At 41.2% G+C, this 15,107-nt stretch overlaps 1 protein-coding gene and 1 long non-coding RNA gene across 5 annotated transcripts in view; one reads left to right on the top strand and one right to left on the bottom strand.

Annotated features, from left to right (window-relative positions):
- Nucleotides 1–6,509, top strand: part of zc3h12b (zinc finger CCCH-type containing 12B) — a 33,281-nt gene extending 26,772 nt beyond the window's left edge. For all 4 annotated transcript variants that reach the window (XM_078791746.1, XM_078791747.1, XM_058077963.2 and 1 more), the window contains one exon: nt 521–6,509. The gene's annotated coding sequence lies outside the window, so the exon portion shown is untranslated. The remainder of the gene's footprint in view (nt 1–520) is intronic.
- Nucleotides 6,510–11,353: 4,844 nt separating this feature from the next.
- LOC131131927 (uncharacterized) overlaps nt 11,354–15,107 on the bottom strand; it is a 29,664-nt gene continuing 25,910 nt past the window's right edge. The window contains exons 2-3 of the long non-coding RNA XR_009130276.2: nt 13,842–13,987; nt 11,354–13,281 (exon numbers count right to left, since the gene is read on the bottom strand). This is a non-coding gene — a long non-coding RNA (uncharacterized LOC131131927). The remainder of the gene's footprint in view (nt 13,282–13,841; nt 13,988–15,107) is intronic.

A 15,107-nucleotide genomic window follows, 5' to 3' on the forward strand; every position in this document is an offset into this window, starting at 1 on the left:
GTTGTTCGCGATCAACCAATCAGCGATCGTTTGACTACGAAAACATCCATCATGGCGTTGCTGCCAACATCGTCTAATTCTGAAGGAAACAGTAAAAAGTGATGAACCTCTATCGTTGCATGGTTTTTATTTCCAAGGCAGCATGAAAAACAACTTACTGGCCTGTTGCAGACTTAACTAACTAGCTGGGCGCACGGCAACCGAACTTCTCCTTTTTTCCCCTCTTGTTCCTCTTCTTTGGTCCCAAAACGCCCGCTCCAAGACCACGAGCTGAACATGACTGCCCCCCAGCGTCCATGCATGAAACTACAGACCGGAATACAACACACACGCAACGCTACAGTATTATTTATTTTATTATTTTATTTATTTGAGATTCTCATGTGATGCCACAAAAAATTACATGATATCATTATGGCAGTCTTTTCATTTTACATGGGGCAAGTTCGGGCAAGTAGTTCTCACCTTAAGGATTCCCTATGGGCAAGTCATTTTGGTTTTTAATGTAGAGCCCTGGGAGGCTTTATTGGTATAGATGCATTTTATAATATACATCACTTTTGTTATTTCCATTAATTATGCTACTTATTTTTTTACTTATTGAATTTATGATTTGTATTTCATATTATCCCTGTTGTTATTACAGTACACTTATTACATTTTTCCAAGCTCCACTTGTTTTCAGGTCAGTAATGTTTTGCTTACAGCAGCTAACTGTCATTAAAAAATGTACTGTAAACTTTGGCTCTACAGATGCCACTTCTGCTCCAGAGGCGGTGGCCACGAATGATCAATCTTTCAACAAATTTTTCCAAATACAGCAACCGCCCAGTGAATTGGTTCCTGATACAACTGTGATAATAGAACTTCTGTAGTGGATTTCCTTTTTGATAAATTGAATTTTTTTAATTATTTTTTTTTACTACATTAGAGCCCCCTTGGCATGAAATACCACCCCTCACGTCGTCTTTACACTGGTATTACCAGTTATATTATTCTAACATGTGTTAGAATTTGAAAGACTTACACGTTACAATTTTTTTTCTTGTGTATTCTCTGTACAATATTACTTCTTGCAGTGGCAATGATCTCCTGAAATTTAGTGACCAGTGTAGAATAGTACATATCGTCACATCTTCAACTGCATCGTCTGAATGCCTTTTGTATTTGCGTTTTACTTTTTATATGCATTTTAGATTAATGCTTGATGTAGGCATGTGGAATATTCCTTGCTGTCCGTTTAGAACCTACACATAGATACAAGATACGAAAACTTTCACTTGTCTCTCTGTACGCTTAATGTCTTTCACTTTTTTGTAGGGCTGGAACTAACGATTATTTTAATAATCCGATAAATGGATTGATTTTTTTTAAAATAATGGATGAATCTGTTTTGGGGTTTTTTAAACACATTTTTCATTTCCTCCTCTTAGCAGCAGTCCCTTTTTAAGAATGCATGAATTGATTCTTTTTCCTTCCCAAAATCCTAGCAAAGTGAGCAAGGAAGAGGGAGCGCTACCTTTTTCTGTCCTCGTTTGTCTGAAATGTTTAGCACCAGTGCACAGATCTGATTGACTGGTCAACAATCCGATGCCAGGTTGACTGATGAAATTTGATGGTTGATTACATCAACCAATCACAGCACAAGTAGTTGTCAACGTCACTGCAACACATGGTGGCATTAGTTTTGTCATGAGCTTTTTTCCTCTCAGTTGTCTGAAAGTATTTATTAAAGTGCAAGGGCACACAGTTTATTACCACTGAGGCCAATATATGAGGAAATATGGTATTTATATGTTGTCAATGCAGGGACTGAAGATTTCTATGTATGTTAAATCCCATCATTAATAGAGGTACTGAAAACCGGAATTGCCATTTAATTCTGATAATTTGGAAAATATCAGAGCAAACTCGCATTTAATTGCAGCTGCCCTAAATAGTCTCTTTCTGAAAACATGATCTAGCAATGAAAATACTGAAGAATGAACTGAAAAAAAGTTATTATGGCGCCATGAGTTGCCCAAGAGATACTCATAGGCACTTGAACTTGCTTAAAAAAGGTTAATGTGTTTGTGCAAGCAGTAGCGAAACTGAACTTGTATTGCGCTGTCAATACATCAGAAATGGCATTACTCAACCGCAACATAGCAGTCTGACTAACAGTGTACTAAAAGAAGGAACGCTGTAACTTAACACACAACATGTAGATAACACTAGTTTACTACTAGTAAACTATAATAACACGTATGTTAACCTGAGCCCAACCGACATGTCCAATTTCTGATATATTGACCGACAACCAATATATCAACCGAAATAAGTGCAATACATCAACACAAAGAAGCAGAAGATTTTTCATCTAAAGTTCTGAGGTACACAACACCTGTTGAGTCGAGTGGCTCCACACTCTTCTCTTACTCTTACTCTTTTAGTACTTTTGTTTTTCTTTTTAATACAGCTGTTACAGGCCGAGTTTGGCCCTTTTAAGAAGAGAGTATTGTACTCACAGTGGTATGAAAAAGTTTGGGCCATCCATCCATTTTCCTCCGCTTATCCGGGTCCGGGTTGCGGGGGCAGCAGTCTTAGTAGGGAAGCCCAGATTTCCCGGTCCCCGGCCACCTCCTCCAGCTCCACCGGGAGGACACCAAGGCGTTCCCAGGCCAGCTGTGAGACATAATCCCTCCAGCGTGTCCTAGGTCTGCCACGGGGCCTTTTCCCGGCTGGGCATGCCCGGAACACCTCACCAAGGAGGCGTCCGGGAGGCATCCAGACTAGATGCCCGAGCCACCTCAACTGACTCCTCTCGATGTGAAGGAGAAGCGGCTCTACTCTGAGCCTCTCCCGGATGGCTGAGCTCCTCACCCTATCTCTTAGGGTGAGTCCAGCTACCCTACGGAGGAAACTCATTTCAGCCGCCTGTATCCGCCATCTCATTCTTTCAGTCATGACCCAAAGCTCATGACCATAGGTGAGGGTGGGAACATAGATCCACCGGTAAATTGAGAGCTTTGCCTTCCGGCTCAGCTCTCTTTTCACCTCGACGGTCCGGTACAGCGACTGCATTACTGCAGAGGCTGCGCCGATCCATCGATCGACCTCACGCTTCCACCTTCCTTCACTCGCTAACAAGACCCAGAGATACTTAAATACCACCCCGGTCTGCCAATCCAAAGGTACTGTTCCCGACTTCCACGCAATGTTGAAGAGACGTGCCAGCCAAGACAGTCCCTCAACATCCAGAGCCTTGAGGAATTCTGGGCGGAAGTCGTCCACCCCCGGAGCTTTGCCACTGAGGAGCGTTTGACCACTCCAGATACCTCAGCCACGGTGATGGCACTGTCCACGTATGTGTCCCCAGACTCTGCTTCCTCTATGGAAGGTATGCCAGTGGGATTGAGAAGGGCTTCAAAGTATTCCTTCCACCGTCCAACTACATCCCCAGTTGAGGTCAGCAGGCAGCCGAAGACCAGGTCTTGCATATGGCTACCTCAAATACCCTTTTTCATAATTGGCTTCACTTGTGTACGCAGGTCAAGGGTTAATGAGCTTACCAAACAAATGTTGTGTTCAAATAATTGGCATTAAAGGTATTCAAATCCATCAAAAGAGGTTGCCCACATTTATGCACCTAGCTACTTTTGTTTAAATAATTATTGCACACTTTCCGTAAATCATATAAAGTTAATTTCACTGTTTGTCTGCTATACGATATATTTACTGAAATTGCTGATCCAAACAACCAGTGATTTATAAAGGAAATTCCTGAAAATTACCAGGGGTGCCCAGACTTATTCATATCACTGTTTGTGCTATAGCACAAGGCTGCAGTGTCTCTCTATTCTCGCACTGTGTACCGCCCATTGTCTGCTATGTTCTGATTGGCCATTGTCAATCCATTTTCCATCTCCTGTTGTGGCTTGCTAACTAACTAGCTAACCGCCTGAGCTGCTTGCAAACTGCCAATACTGTAAACCTACAGTGTGAGGGGAAATTTGACAGAAGCAATATGTTTAAACAAGGATACAAAAATGCTACAGCCGAATGGTGCCAGGATGATGCACAGTCAGACGAGTGGGATATGCATGAGTCACTTAGTAATTTAGTAGACTTAGTAGACTGATCATCGAAATTCAAACAAACTTTGAAAAGGTTTTCGTTGTAAAACCTACAAGGAAGTATAAAGTGGAATGGAGCACTGTGTATATCTTTATTTGAATCACTGTATAGTAGTCTTAAATAATGGTGGCCATGTGACATAACAGTTGCATGTTTCTTTGATTTTATAGCTATCTCAAAGTAATGCAACGTCCACAACATTAAAACACTTAAAATACACATTCAAATGCTTTGTAGCGGACGCCCCGGGTTCGAATCTCCACTCTTAAGCATCATCGGTATTCGTCAGGAAGGGCATCCGGAATATAAAGGGCTCAAGCACAAAAATCAATATGTGGATCAAAAAAAGATCCACTGTGGCAATTCCATAATCGGGAAAAAGCCGAAAGAAACGAACAAAAATACTCTCTCTAAAACTGTGTGTGGGGAAAAAAATTAATGTTTTTGATAAGTCCCGACAGCGTCGTACTCAAGTCTAGTTTTCTATTGTTATACAAAGTCACAGCTTACCATAGTGTAACAAAATGATTTGTCCACTCATCTCCTCCTGCAGCTGCTCTGTCTGTGGGCCCACAATAAGCCAAGTTCTAATGTTAATTCTAAAAACCAAAATAAAAGTTAGTAAATGTTTATAAAATGGTATTGAAAAGGCATGCTGGGAGCAGGCATCTCTATCATTGCTTGGAGTGTTTCAGAGTAATTGTTTTCCCCCATAGTAGTTGTGGTTGCCTTATGTGTGTTTGCATACCTTCCTCATTTTTGTTTTGACAAAATGATTGTAGTTGGTGTGTTAGTCAAGTGCCCCCACCCGCCTTCATTTTACTGTGTGACAAGCTAACTGCAAGTTCTGTGGTGGTTATTCCTTGCCCGATTAAAGAACCTCTTCCTTTAAGCAAGTGAAAGTGCCTCTGACTATGTCTTCAGGGTCCGAGAGCTGCACTGACACTAAAGTTTTGAAAAAAGTTAGAAAGGGGCTGTGAGTTCGCGACCCCTGTCCTAGGCCATGGTTCAGACCGAAGGAGTCATCACTGTCGCAAAAAACCAATATAATCAAGGTTCACCAAAAACAGTTCACTGACCCTCACACCCCCTTCTTTTGTTTGTGCCGCAAACAACCAAGCCACAAATGTCTAGAATTGACTTTTGCTTGTTGATACAAATTGTATCTTTACCATGAATGTAAACTCAATATCAAATGTATAATAATAACCTAGTTTTATTTAAGTAAAGGGACAAAAAAAAAAACAATGCCTAATTTGTGTGACACCATGTGTCACTGGGAGTAGCCCAATGGTATGTACTAACTGGTATTGGGTACAGTAGTTCATTGTGTGGGACATGGAGGTGCAGCACTAAGCATCTCATCCTCACTGTACATTGCCGTGTGTTTGCGTGGATGTGTAACTGTAAAAAAAAAAAATACTTGCATTGGTAACTTCAAATGTTGCAACCTGTGCATCTATTCCCTCCAATTGTTGAAATGATGTTTCTGCTTTATGCTATTTTAATAGAATACGTCAATATTTTGGGGATATGTCTTGTATTACATATTTTCGGTTTGCGGGTGTCTTTTTACACAGACTGTCACACACCAAACTAATATATAAAAAGTACACTTCGTAAACTTGAATTACTAAACACTGCTAAATAACACAATGGCAGTCTGTTGTGTTTGTGGAAATATATATCTCTTAAAAGTGGAATGTTTGGCAGGTGGTTGACTGAATAATGTTGACATAGTGTATAATTTATTTCTATGACCATTGAATATTATATTGAAATGTAGATGAATAATTTTGCTCTCTGTGGCCAGTTTGTGTGTAGTTTTTGGCTGGCCATCAATGAAACTGGACTTGTGCTATTATGAAAATTGGTCAAATTAAATGTTATATGTTGAATAGCATGGATATGATCATGACCAAAGTTTTTTTGTTTTTTTTAATTATTGTACACATGTACTTGTGACCAATGTTTCAAACACACGCTCACACCAACAGCGTACCTATGATGCCAGCATATAGTATCTCCATACAGTATATACCTGGATGGACAGACTTGGTGTACAGAATGTCAGGTCAAGAGGTGTACCCATTACAATGACTGTACATAGTATATACAGTGTAATACTCAGGTGAAACCCCACTTTGTCACTTAAACAGCACGTTGCACTGGTGACTTTTTTTAACGGTGATGTGAGTGTAAAAAAGGGAAACACTGGAGTAAGCTGTTTGTGTTGTGCTAATTGGCAGGTGTAATCCACACTGACTAGAAAAGCATTGCTTTTTGTAGACCAACCTAGACTATTTGAGTCTGTGGGCTCAAACGAAATGTAAGTCTTAATGACAAAATGTGTTTCTAACCATTAATAAATATATACACTATGTTCCAACTGACATTTGTCCTCTTATTTGCTACATTTTCTGGAGGATACTTCATACATTTTTTCTTATTTGGCCAAGGTTGCGACTTTGGGGTGGTGGTTGTGTTTTCTTTTTCTTTTCTTTTTTTATTCCTGTTCCAAACGATTCTCAATTCAGATTCTTTCTTTTTTTATGCTATGCACTTTTTAGAAATGACTTTACTGTGAATTTCTCACATGGCTATTTTTAACCAATATATTTTGCCCTCCACTATAGAGTGTACTCTGATGGTGAAGTAGTGGTCCTGTGCAACTCCAGCCATCACATGTGAGAGCCACAGAGCATTGAGATCTGTAATTACATTGGATTTCCCGTCCTTATACCAAAATGGGACAGATATTCGAACATTCTCCTTCAGCATTTTTTGGTAGATGATAGAATTCAAAGTTGCATTGATCAAAGCAAGTCTTCCAGGTCCTGAAAATCTAGGAACTTAGACACTTGTCAGCTGTCCCATAGTCCACAGGAAGAAAGTTAACGACGTCTTGACAGTTCAGGTGGAATTTTGTATGGCAGAAGGCATCGGACGCGTGAGCGGTTGCTCCCACCGCACAACCAGATCCCTCCCTTCCACCATGGCTTGGCTTGTGGCCTAGCAGCACTTCAACAGGACTTCCAACATGAGTGGGACTTAAACAGGGACGGCATGAGATGGGCCACCAGAACCAAGCAACCAATCACCATTTTGTTATACGACGGCATAAATGTTTCTTCATATAATCATTTAACCAAACAAGAGTACTCTATAGAAACTTTAAGTGTTAACACAAATGCAAATGACTTTAAAGCCAGCCGACGCCAGCACCGACTAGCTCGCTCATGCCATACATCATCTTCACAAAACCCTCTCAACACATCTCAGCCATATTTGCAACCAAGTCCTCCACAACCGGGGAAATTCAGGGTCTGCTGGGCTTAACGAGTACCGACATGGATGCTCGCGAACTCTTTTTACACAAATCTTGCGCTTTTTATACCACTGACATCATGTGGAATGACAAACGGTTTTATATTGACAAATAATTACAATAAACATACTATAGAGAATGTACATATGAAATGTAAAAGGATGCAATATATATTATATTTATATTTCTATAAGTGTATTATGAATAAATACCCCTGGGTTACACTGATATGTGTGAATATCTTTTTTGGCAAGAATACAAAAGATAAGATGTATGGTCTGCTTTCATGGATGACTAAGGAAATACAGAAAAAAATTCACATTTGAGAGGCTGAAATCAGGTTTTCTCGGGATGCTCCACCAAAACCATGCATGTTAGGTTAACTCGCACCTCCAAATTGTCCACAGGTATGAATGTGAGTGGGAATGATTGTTTGTCCTGCGATTGGCTGGGGGCCGGTACAGGCTGGACCCCAATTCTGACCAGCTGAATCCAGAATCCACAATCCAGCTGATATGGGCTCCAGCATGCCCTCGCCACCCTGTCAGATAAGTGGCAAAGGAAAGGGATGACTTAATCATCAATCAAACTCTACACCTTGCATTGATATTTCCAAACTCAAAACTAAAACGGCATCAACTTTTGAACTTTGCCCAACCTGTCTACTTGCCACCTGCGGGCAAGTGTGTGGTGAAGCTAGTCGTTAGCCGTCTAGTAGCTCGCCGGTGTAGTGTGGCGAGTAAAGTAAAGCTGTTCTTCAGCTAACGATGTCAATAATAGTAACAATGTAGCTTGGTTTAATATGCAGCTCACATCAGGGCATGTGACATTTGTGACTGCATGGGGGGCAGTCACAAATGTTAGGGAGGCATTATGCATTCATGTCATGCGCTAGCATTCGCTCATGTTAACATAAGGATTGTGTATGATGTCTAAATTATTTTTTTCAAGTTTCCTTTCAAGCACTACACCACTAAATTAGGAGTTATTCATCTTTTGTTTCATACTGTTTTCGGAGCTTATCGCCATCGAGGACCTTAGCATGACGGGATATGGCCACTCCACGTCTACTTCCGTACTTAGCCCTGTGCGGGGCTGTCCGCCATGATGGTGAGCAGAATCCAGAAACATTGCATTGTAAACATCTGGTCGGCACACTGCTCAGCCATTAATAGACGGTCCAACAGACCAGGTTTGTCAGTTTTCAAGTTCTCCAAAAAGATAGGTTTGTATCATGAAAATGTTATAGATTTATAACACTGATTGGACAAGACTCACAAAGTGTATTGTGTGGAACTCCTATACAACATAGCTTATTTCTCTAGGTGATGACTTGAATTCATGGCATGTCAGTCATGACAGTCTATCAAATGTATTAGAAACGTCATTACAGAAATACATGTTGCATTGTGGAAAATCCTCCCTTTAATTATCCATATTCATTCATTCATTTTCTGCCGCTTTTCCTCACCAGGGCGGGTGGGAGTGGGGTTGCTGGAGCCTATGAATGATCCATATAATACTATTAAATTATTTAGTATGTTTAAGTGTTGGTAACACTGTAAGGAAGAACAAAGTTTCATAACGAAGGAAATAGTTTCTTGCTGCTCAGGTCTTTATCAACATCTCGGTCATATTTCTGCAGTACAACGGATTTTTACACACACATATGTATATACATATATTTTATTTTCAGTAAATGACATGCATCAATTTGATCAAAGTGAATGCACAGCGTATGCTCAGAGCTAGTAAATACAATGTACAGTGTAATTGTACAGTCGTCCGTGTATACTCGCCCTCCTCTCTTGCTCACCATCATGGCGGAATTTCTGGCCATATCGTTCTCAACACTGTTCCATTCTTTTGCGGTATATCAAACAGTCCTTTTCAACTCTGGTGTCCTTGATATCCATTGCGCACTGTTGTTACTGTCAGTATTTTCAGCCCCAAACCGTGGTAAGGGGCGGCCTGACTTGGGCAGAGAAAGAAACACGGTATTTTTAGACTACTCGGCAACGAGAGAACAGCACACACGCGAGATCCCCGCACTTCCTGGTTCACAGGTCATGCTCTACCCGCCCCACATAGCTGGCCAAACACATGCCTACGGTAAACTGGAGCCCATCCCAGCCGCCTTATGAGTGTCACACATAACCCGAACACAGCCTGTCAATCACTAAGTTACATGAAAACACAAGTTAACTACTATAAATGCCTCTATCAAAAGTAATGCCTCTATTCAATTAACCAAAGAGTCTCCTATAGTCGCCAGGTATGAAAATAACCGTCAGGGTGGCCAACTAGCTCAGACTCAAAACCAGGGGCGTCACTAGGTTCTGAGGACGAGGGGGCGGGGGGGGGGGGGGGGTGCACAGGATAGATGCACAGGATATGAATGAATGTAGTAGACATTAGGAAATCCAAAAAACAAATAAGGAACAAGAACCGAGATATAACTTTCCCACTTTTGGACAGATTTAGTAGAGATACTCAATTGTTTTAGGCCACCATTAATTTTTTATGAAAATACATGCAGAATAATTTTTTTGGATCACATTAACACCATCAACTACAAAAACACAGCAGATTTAACAGACATACTCTACTGCTATTATTATCATTCTTATTATCATCCACTCACAATAATGCTAAATGAATCATAGTGGAAAGAGCCCAACTCAGTAACCCGCAGTGTGCATCCCATAATGTGAAAGAAACACAACTGATGCTGTGCCCCCCAAGGCTGAGGAGAGCGCAGGGCACACTTGGCACTCCAACCAGGACCATGATATTAGCTACTGGCTAGCTAATTTGCATATGCAGTGTTCCTTTATGGCTGGAATCTACCTCTTGGCCGCAAAACAAGAGGTAAAAGACGTGAGCCAAGATCGCCAATACAACTTTTTTTTATTTCATTTATTGATATATTTTTTTTTTTTTGTAAAATGTGAAATGCTTGGTTCATGGTTCAATCTGCTGTTGACTGTGGGATGGAGCTAACTAATTGCTAGCAGCAGTGATGAATACTTACTGAAAAACCTTCATATATCCATTCTTCTCCAACTGTCTCCAATAGTTGGCTCTGTGTGCTGCAAAGTAGGTAAACACGCTGCAAGGAAAACATGGACTCTAAGTGGTGTGGGCATACTCTAACACTCTGGCGAAGTGGAATAGACTTGGTAATGGCGCAGTGAAGGGGCACTCTACCTTACACCATGAAATAAAGGCACATGGACAGATTTATGATTATTAATTAATGATAGGTCATGTGACTATTTATTTTAACTCCTATTCTTGCTCTATTATATAAAATTAGTCCGAGATTTTTTTTGTAAAAAAAATCAATAAAATATGTCAAATTCTTTAGGGGGGGCTTAAGAACATTTCGGTGGCTGCAGCCCCCGTAAAATAGGCCTAATGACGGTCAAAACATTGACATTTGTGGCTGGTAGAAACCCAACCAGTCTAGGGTGTACCCCGCCTCTTGCCCGAAATCAGCTGGGATAGGCTCCAGCATACCTTTGCGACCCTAATGAGGATAAGCGGCATAGAAAGTGCATGGGTGGCTGGTGGGTAGAAACCTCCTGATGTAGGTTTTATGAAGCAGTAGCTGCTTCTAGAGTATTCTAAGTGGTCAACGTCCAGTTTCTTCATCTAAAGCAGGGGTGGTAAAGTCAAATGGACGGAGGGCCAAATAAAACATTTGGCCACAAGCCGAGGGCCAGACTGTCCAATCTTCATTAAAACCGAGATTTAACCTACTGAAAACATAACAAATATATTACAATATGATTGGATAATAAATCAATATTTTCTCATGACTCTGTCAGTCATTTTTAATTTCAGCAGGCACAAAATACAAATGTCCTTTATATAAAAAACTCACAACATAAAATTTATGTTATGAGTTTTTTTTCGACTGGGCTTTTCTGAACAGACTCTGTCAAGATTTGAGGCCTCGTTTTAATTCCTCGACCTTCTGTAGCCTTTGTTCCATGTCCAGAATCTTGTTTTTGTCTGTGTGTTTTGTTTCATGATGCCGTCTCATATTATATTCTTTCATCACCGCCACACTTTCTCCACATAGAAGACACACAGGTTTTCCAGCTACCTCTGTGAACATGTACTCCAACTCCCACCTTGTTTGAAAGCCCCTGTTTTCACCGTCCACCTTCCGTTTTGCCATTGTTGATGGGTATCTGTAAATTAACTTTTGCTGTTATGCTAATGACTGATGCTGAATGACTAAATGAATAAATTAAGCCGCCTCCCGCTATGCTCCCGCTCGCGCGTCCCTGTTGCATTGTGGGAAATGTAGTACAGTTTATCTGCGGGCCGAATCTAATAATAGATTAATATCATCACGCGGGCCAGGTAAAACCCTCTCGCGGGCCTGATGTGGCCCGCAGGCCTTGACTCTGGCATATGTGATCTAAAGCATGTGCTTTAAAATGTTGCTTGCAGGGGGAAATGTTTACACTAACAAGGCGCAAAACTAAAGCTACAGAAGCTGAAATAAGTGGCATAAAAAATATTATATGAACGCAATAAAAATTTACGAGAATGTTCTTGAAGAAAACTTTTGATATATGGCCGTGTGTGGAAACGTATCAAACACACCGCCACATATTAAGAGTTTTCTGCGAGAACAGAAATAGAAAAAAATGCAGCTAAGTACTAGTAGCACACCAAGAGGATGGCTGTAAGGTGAAGCTCAATCAGAGAGTGACTTCATTCTATAACATTTAGAATGTATCACAGAGGATGGGTATGGTATATACTGTATTTGATTTTATTAGGAATTGTTTCTTTGTAATATTTACCCGCTTACCCACATGGGTCTCCATAACTACTATACTATTACTGCATGGTGCTCTTTTGGTCTTATATGGTGCTAAGTGTATGCAGCATAACTGTACTTTCAAGGTGAGAAAAATGTGCAATTTCAATAAGACCATTGACGTGTATACACAAGTGAAGCCAATCATGAGAAAGGGTAAGGTGGCCAATTGCAAGTTGCATCTTCTTTGAAGAGTGGCAACATGGTAGCCTAAAAAACTGTGACTTGAAAGCTAAGATTGTTCTACATCATGGTCTAAGGGAAGGATACAAAAAGCTAGCTCAGAGCTAGCTGTCAGGTTCCACTCTGAGGAAATCGAAGACCACAGGCACAGTCCTCGTTAAGGCCTGGAGTGGCAGGCCAAGAAAAATCTCTGATAAGCACAGGCCAAGGATGGTGAGAACGGTCAAACTCAACCCACAGACCAGCTCCAAAGACCTACAACATGATCTTGGTGTGCACCGTTCAACTATTCAGTGCACTTTCCACAAGGGAATGCGGTACAGGAAATGCATGCGGAAGAAGCCTTTTCTGTGCACATGCCACAAAAAGTCGCTTCAGGGATGCTAAAGCACATTTGGACAAGCCAGTTTCATTTTGGAAAGAGGTGCTGTGGACTGATGAAAGAAAAATGGCGTTATTTGGACATAACAAAGGGCGGTATGGATGGCGGATGAAGAACACAGCATTCCAAGACAAACACTTGCTACCCACAGTAACATTTGGTGGTGGTTCCATCATGCTGGGGGGCTGTGTGGCCAGTGCAGGTACTGGAAATCTTCTTCAAGTTGAACATGGCATGGATTCCAGTCAGTATCACCAAATTCTTGCCAACAGTGTTCAAGAATGGCCATAAGTCCAAAACCTTCAAACAGTGTCCATACATGCGAGTAGCAGGCAACCAAGAATAAGCCAGGTGCGGTCCATTTGCTTAAATGAGGTGGAGTCCAATCGGGTACGCCCAGAAGTCCGCCTTCAGCTGGAAGGAGAGCTTCTGAAAAAGAAAACAAGAGCACAGCCAGCAGAAGGGAGGGTAGGAACAGGGGGCAACCAGCAGGGGCACAAGGTGAGACACACCAGAGACCAAGCCATGTGAAATGATGGGTGACAACATGACAACTCATCTTCATCTCAACAATAAGTCCACAAAGTTCATTACCATGCGTGCAACTGTACTGTACAGAATAGGCCTTTGCAGCTACACAATCCATGGTTTAGGAAGATAAGAAGGTGCAATGGCTTGGAGGTCAGAACAAAGACATCATACTGAGCTCTGAGGAAATGGTGCAATGACTCATGGAATCATCCCTCTCTGTCCCCGAAAGAAAAGTCTAAAAGCCAGAAGTGCCGTCTCAGATAAAGCAGATTTTGGAACTGTGAGGAAAACATGTTTTGACACTTTTGCCCTTCTTAAGTTCTCTGACAGCGCAAGTAATCTCTTGGAAGCCTGAAAAACTATCCGGCTGGATCACATTTGCCCTTTCCTAATCGTATAAACATAATGGCTCAAATACTGTAAAGAATTAAAAGTCATGAAAACAGCTTCATAATTACCTCCCTCCACTGCTGTATGCTCTCGCTTACCACATTGTGGCCCAGATGAACATTTCTGCTGTGGCATCTGCTGGAGTATTTTCCATCATTCCAGTAGCATTGCTAACATGTGGGGAAAGGCAAAGGGCTCGTCTTTTTTCCACCTCCTGCAACAAACTACTTGTTATTGTTATTTCAGCTTCATGTGGCTTTGCATATGGGATACAACATTAGGAACCCAGAAAATACACAACAAACTTTGAAATGATGTGGTGTCTTTGAACACAACCCCTTATTGCTCACAATAACATGTTTCAAGTGTGACTCAAATGTTCCGCTACTATAAAAAAGATTACAGTCATCCCTCGTTTATTACGGTTAGTTGATTCCAGACCCAACCATGATTAGTAAACTTTGGCCAGGCAAAATTTCTTATTTAAAATATTGAATATTTTTGCAGTTAGATCATAGAAAACCGGTACACAATAAAAGGCTGCATTTCACTTCGTATTGCTGACACCTAGTGACCAGTGTAGAATACTACATATCATCACAACACCTTTGAGTCCATCTTCTGTATTGTACTGTATTGTATTTTGTATTGTACTTCATTTAGCCATTTTTATGCGCTGCTGCTGCCCCCGCGACCCGACCTCGGATAAGTGGTAGAAGATGGATGGATAGAATTGCCAACATGTGATGGAAGAACTTTGAGAGGCACTGGCCAAGATTAAATATTAAAGGGGACCTATTATGCTTTTTTGTGGGAATGTTGGTGGTGGAATGTTGTATTCTCATGTTAAACAAAGTTTCAGATAAAGAGGATTGCACATTTAGAAGTGAGCCCTGGAAGAAGTTTGGGATGACTCAAAACGCTTGGTTTCAAAAGCTATGGTAAAACTGCCCCTTTGTGATGCCACAGAGGAGTGGACTTCCTTATATGGGCGTGGCTGTAGGCCAGATAAGCTTTTTGCCGGAAGGCCACATTTGTTGACAATTCCTAAAGACGCCACCATTAGGCACGAGTGGTTGGAGTTCCTGATTCCCTACCAGCAAAAGAAATGTAATCTGTCAAGGGCATTTCACACTGGACTGTTTTGTGAACATGGGCCACTATGCAGCTGTAGACTTTCCAACGATACTTGGCCATGTGGAAGAGTCACAAGAGTAAGCAGTAAGCAGTAATTTACTCAATTCTAAAGGCAAATACACACATGGCATGATGTAGGGAGGTTATAGGACAACCTTGGCACTTTCTAAACTTGAGGCTCTCTTGCTATAGGCTAG

Source organism: Doryrhamphus excisus, linkage group LG1, assembly GCF_037039965.1.
Source record: "Doryrhamphus excisus strain RoL-2023G ecotype Guam linkage group LG1, RoL_Dexc_Guam_v1.1, whole genome shotgun sequence".
Lineage (NCBI taxonomy): Eukaryota > Metazoa > Chordata > Actinopteri > Syngnathiformes > Syngnathidae > Doryrhamphus > Doryrhamphus excisus.